Source organism: Cinclus cinclus, chromosome Z, assembly GCF_963662255.1.
Source record: "Cinclus cinclus chromosome Z, bCinCin1.1, whole genome shotgun sequence".
NCBI lineage: Eukaryota > Metazoa > Chordata > Aves > Passeriformes > Cinclidae > Cinclus > Cinclus cinclus.
In genome coordinates, this window is record NC_085084.1 from 68,991,398 (window position 1) to 68,997,817 (window position 6,420).

Consider the following 6,420-nt stretch of genomic DNA (forward strand, 5'->3'; position numbering starts at 1 on the left):
TTGTTATTGTTATTATCCTCGTCCTGAGCATCGCGCGGGCATTTTGAGCACTTCAGAAGCTCCGGGCTTCAGAAGCTCCACATCCTACTTAATCTTTTCCCAAATTGGTGCCACTGTCCCCCTGCCCCCCGCCCGTGCCGCCGGAGCCGCGCTCATGCGGAGTTGCGGAGCGCCCTCTAACGGCGGCGACGCGCAGCGGCAGCGCCCGAGCGCCCCTGCCCCAGAGCCGCCCCGGCCGCTCCGGGGACGTGTCCCGGGCAGCGCCGGAGCCCGGCCGCAAGGTGCTCCGGGGGCCCGCTCCGGGGGCCGCTGTCCCCGCGGGGCACCGGCCACAGCCGCTGCACGGCTCGGCAGGCAGCACGGCCCCCGCCGGGGCAGCGTCGGGACCGCGGCCGGTCCGGGAGGTGTCCCGGGGGGCTCGGGGGGACGCCGGCGGCAGCGCGGGGCGCGCAGGCTGCTGCTCCCGAGAGAGGCGGCCGAGCTCGGCTCGGCTGGGCGCGGCGCGGTCCGGCACTGTCGGGCGCTGCGCAGCTGCCGGGAGGGCTGCGGGGTCAGGCTCACCTCCCGGGTTCCGTTTGTGTATGTTTTTTAGTAATTGGCCAATACGGTGTTTATCCTGGTAATGTTTTCAGTTTTTGAGGGGCGTTTTCAGGCCGTGTTCCTGGAAATGAAACGCAGAATGGGTCGATAAGGTTTGCACATGTGCTTCATGCATGCATCATCGGGAGATCAATATGATTGCGCTGGTATGGAGATTTGTATCACACCTGTTCTCTGACATCACTTAGAAACAGCTGCTGTTTCTTTCATTGTTTTCCCCTTTTTAATTTTTTTCTTTTTTTTTTAAATGCTAGATGCTGGGTTTGTGAGTAAGAACATGTCAGGGATATATTATGTAATCAGAAAAGCTTTCTTCTTTCTCACTGTGTGTGCCACTCTTTATGACTCCCCCACCCTTTCTGCTTCGCCAACAATCTTATTTAAATTACCAAAAAACAATAGGGTCAATCTGTAACTGAACTGTCAGGCAGCACAAGAAAAGAGTCTTGTTTTCAGTCTGACAGGTTTCACAACTTCTTTCTACCAAGAAACGTATGCATTTTAATATAGGCTTTTGGATGTGAATCCAATCTTTGCAGCTGGTCCTGCTCTTGGAATAATAGAGCCTTTTAAAAAACCCTTATATACTTATATCTCAGACTTTCAAATAGTTCAGATTTTCTCTCAATTTGCATATTTCTGTGTCCTACTTCTAATATAGCTATAGCTACGGCCAACTCCATAACACAAAATATTAAATGGCTGGCCTCTGAATAAAACAGCAGCAAAATACAGAGAAGGAAGAAAAATAATCTGCAAGCTACCTCATCAACATGCACTATTAATGTACACACACAGATATAGACACACACATACATACATACACATATGTGGAATATTTACTTTGTGATAAATCAGTATTCATTGTATTAGTATAAAATTACTTTTCACACCTTTTCCCTCACTCTGTTGCCTAACAGAAGAATGGTTGCTTGTATCAGGAATGGACCAGCTTGGAATCCCCTCTTTGATAAGGAATATGTCTGCAATAAAATTTTTGAGGTTGTGGATGTGGCTCCAGGCCAAAGCTGAATATTTGAAAGGGATCTGGATTTTGACCAAGTGAAAATGGGAAGGCCTATCCTGGCAATCTAACATTCAAGGGAGTAGAAAAAGACTCAGACACCCTCCTGTGGTCCTGGATGTATGTATGCATCATCCCATGCTGTTTCTCACACAACTGGCCTCTCCCACAGAGCAAGTGCTCAAATAAAGGTAGAACGTCCTCTCCTGGTAGGAGAGAAGACTTGATACATTGCTTTGTTCCCATCTAATTGCACTGATTATCACAAAAAGAAGGGCCTGTTTCTGGAAAACTGCAATTTTATGTAGGCTTCCCTCATTTGCATCTCAAATAATAGATTTAAGGACTTTTCTGGGTACCATTGCATTGTTCTAGTTGAAAAGCTTTCCCTCCACTTTTTTCTAAAGTATAGGAGAAGACAAAGTACAGTCCTTCAATAACATTTTCTGTAGAAATGTCATGTGTTGCTTCTGAGCAAAAAGTATAAAAAAAAATTGTAATACCAAATTTAATTTCTTGATTTAACCAAGGTCTGTTGTGAAAAACAAGCTAACTAGTTCCTGATTAAACTAAGCTCTAAAATATGTGAACTGAATTCTAATATTAGGGGTTGGCTATGTGGGCTATTACACTGAAATCATTCCTGCACATCAGTGACACTATTAAACATAGAACTTGCAGTGCATGCTAGTGGGGAGTGCTGTGCTTATTGGATGAACACAGGTATGTTGAACTGTTGTGCTTTCTTTTTTGCTAAGTTGGCCTAAGAAGTTATGTTTGTTGTCAGGTGGTAGGCAAGGGACTGGGTAAAGAGCTAGTAGGAATGTTACCTAATAAATAACACTGGTGAAACTGGTTAATTCTGGTTCATACTGCAGAAAGGTCATGTAGGCCATTGTCATTCTTGTTTTAGGTCAGATAAAATTGACATATATGTGAGCCAAACTGACCCCTTCCTTACCTTCTTTTGGTGGTTCAGGAAGTAATAACATAATTGTGTATCCCCCCACAGTTTGAAGGATACCTACCTCTTACTGGAAGTCCAAACAGGACAAGCTGTCTTAGACACTCCAAAGACATTCTCTTGTCTTGTGCTGCCAGTACCATGGACCACCACTGAAGAACTGCAGCAATCCTTATTATTCAGTACCCGTTGCAAAAGGGATGTGGTGTGGCAAGATGAGATTTAATGTGCGGATGGAATGAAAACAGGTTATTAAACAAGTTGCAAAATCTTTCTGTGTTATTGAGAACTTGGACAAAAGCGCAAAATTCCAGTAGAAAATGGTATTGGAAAAAAACTGTAAGGAAACTCTTACAAACATTAACTATCTGAGGAAGTGAAATAAAAATTATAAAGGAGTCTACTGATCTACTGATTTACTGATTTATTGATGAGGTGCTCCTCTGTATGTTTTCAGACAATATTAAACAGCTAGAAATGTGCAACACACCATGGAATTTCTAGGGCAGAAAAAGTCTCTCACCTTGTTGGGATTGTAGTGTTTTCAACAGCAACAGAAATCCTGATGTAGATTCTATATGAATTTTTGAAAATTTAAAAAAAATATTTTAAAAGGAAAGAAAATGTAATTATTGTGGGAAACCTGCTCTTTGCAGTTCTTAGCATGCTACTATAGTAAAGAAATGCCAGAAGGACAACACCACTAGCTCTGGATAGCCCATTTCCACATAAAGGCTTAAGAAGTAGCATGGTAGGAGGGAGTATGGAGATAGCAAAGCTGTCAGGCAGAACAGCCCCTGGAAGGCCAGTTCAACCTCTGGCTGTCTTAAGTCATGTGCTAAGTGCAGAATGGCTCTTGCCCAGCTTCGTGCATGGCAAATTTCCTTTTCTGCTTTCACAACACTGCCAAGTGAAGCCATGTCACTCTTGGTGACAAAACTTCAAAATTTTAAGTTGTAATTATAGATGAGGAGTAGAGTGCTTTAGGAATGGCAGGGTTATGTGTAGGTGTTGTGCTTTTAAGTCTGGAACATTTTGTATGTTAGACTTCAAGAGGCATGTTAGTTGGCTATCAGTTGCAGCTGAACCAGGACTGGAGATTAAACCAAAGATAAAGTGAGGACAAACGTAATTTCTAAGCAACTACTCTGAAAATTAAGTCATTTTTTCCCATGGCTTTATGTTTCTTCCCATTATTTTGATTCTATTAGAGCTAATGTGAAAACCATATCTGATAATTTGGAAGTGTGGAGTCACATAACTCTCTAGTAAAAAAAAAAAAGCTGTCTTTGACTGTAGGTCCTGGATTGGAGCTTAATGAAAGCAAAAATCACTATTAAGCATGATAGTCAACTGTGACAAGCTGAATGTAGCGAGCCAAAAAGGGTAATAAATGCATGATTTCCAGCTCAGTGCATATATCTGGTGGTGTTCTGGATCTTGTTTCTAGACTAAGAGAGTAAGTGCATGCCTTGCTAGGGACAGATCATTAACTTCTTGTTGTGAGGTTTATGTTTACTTTATTACCTATCTAGGAAGAGGATCAATTTTAATGGTTTAGTTTCAGATATTAATGGAACCAAATGGATTTTAGACTGCTGTTTGGTCAGTGCCACCTTGCCAGGACATGGTAAAAATTGTCCTACATGGTACCTGTTGGTAAAGTCCAAATGCTCCAAATGTCCTCTTCTAGTATTGCCTTGAACATGCTGGTCAGAGGAGAAATTTATAGATATCAGCAAAAATTATGATCTAAACGGGACTAACTCTGACAAGGAATTTTAGAGAAGTTAAGGTCATGGCTATGATGGAAGCAAAAAGAAAGCTTTTATCCCAGTTGTGGTGAGCTGCTTTACTTTTGTGAGCAGAAAAAGAGCGTATTTCAGGATCAGGAGCATCATCACACTGGTATCACCTCCTTTTACAGGTCATAAAAATTTTTGGTCCATTAAAAAGCACATTTTTGCTATCACAAAAACAACAGGGAATTTGCACAATTACTTTTTAGCATAAATTGAAACTATAATGCTATATTAAGTACATGGCTCTGCATGTGCCTCTGTAGACTTGTCCTATGACAGTGCCAGATAGTGGTATTTGTAGACCATCTAAAGTCTTATTTTGTAGTCAGACTTTTATGGAATAAATACAAATATCAGTTAGCAATATGGGAAGGATGAAGACCCCAGGGTAATTTATGCTTTGTTTTGAGATTTACTGCATAAATTTCTTCGCAGTGGAGGCCCAGCATGGATCACTTGGAGTTTGTTGGTTTCACAGTGTGTACTGTGGGAATTGTCTCCCTTGAGTAGCACTAAAATTGGCTTATGCACTCCGAAAACACCCCAGAGAAGATCCCTGTGGCTCCTGTTCTGTTCACTAATGTGGTTAGTTTGCCTATACTTTCTTGTATGCTTGATCATGAGGTGACTTGAGTTATGGACAGAAAGATATTATCTCCAGGCTGCCAGTCCTTACCTTTCTCCCTGGATGTCTGGGAGAAGAGGTGCATCTTCTGTACCCCACATAGTAGGTTTAATTACAGGTTTGAAGGGCAGTCCAGAATGCATGGGTTTGAGCTTCTGCTTTCTTGCCTCTGCCCTGAACCTTGCCTGTTCTTATGATCAGCCTAATCAACTCTGGCTTCTGCAGGTCATCAGTGGGAGGCATATCTGCAGGGCCTCAGACTCTGAGAATGTGCTCATTCTTAACAGGTCTTGTTACTGTACAACACTATTGAGGGAGCAGGAAGAGAGCATCTACATCTCAGATGAGAAGGTTTGAGAGGTACAGGCAGGAAAAAGGCTTTAGCCATTTTTCCAGATGATATACCTATTCTGTATAATCCCACCTGCTGCACCAGAAGCACATGGTAATGTATCTGGTAGCTTTGGACTTGACAAATGACATTAAATATCTTTGCTGAGGTACAAAATAACAGGCCTGTGGAACAGCAGGAAAAAGCCCCAAATCTTAACTAAATCTGTCTCCACTGGTTGTTCTTTCTTGCTGCTGTTACCTTATCTCATTTAGCATGCAAAAATCCTTGAATTGGCTCCACATCTCAAAATGTGAAATAATAAAGAAAAGCTGATTATTAAAGGAAAATTTTTTCATTAATGCCTCATAAATGCAGATATTGAGGATTTGGTCTATATAAAGTGTCTTATTTTTATTTATGTCTATTACATTTTCCATTGATTCACTTTTCTTTTTTTTGAAGATGAAAGAACTGTGAGGTTTGGTCATGAAGTTTATCCTACTTTCTTTCAATACAAGCAGTAGGAGCAGAAGGTGACAGTAGTGTGGCCCTGAGTCCAAGTATTCCTTGTTCCTAGCATCTTAATTCCATCCTAATGGTACAACCTTGAAAGTCCTTATTTCCAATACAAAACTCAGTCTGTTTCAAGTCCTTCAATGACTGACCATGTGCTGCAGAGCTCATGGAAATTTATGGTCATCCTTCATGGTATCCAAAAGGAAGGTGAAATTCTGTGGGGTGATAGTGAGAAGGCAGCATAGTATCCTTTCCAGCTTTGTATATGAAGGCTATGTCTGCAAAAAGAAAAAGTCACAGAAACATTCTGTCAGAGCACTCAAATGCCTCCTAACCTGAATGCTAAATTAGAGCTATTCACTATGTAGGGTCATAACCAGGAACTCTGGGAGACAGGGCAGGTCCCTTTTTCTCTGTAATAATGAAAATAATGGTTAAATTGAAGATGCCTTAGGCCTCAAACCTCTGACCAGAGGTTCTCACAAGTTTTTGTTTTTCATGGTTGCTCACCTCAGTGAACTGCAGTATTGCCAAGGTCAAGTGTTCTGAATGTAC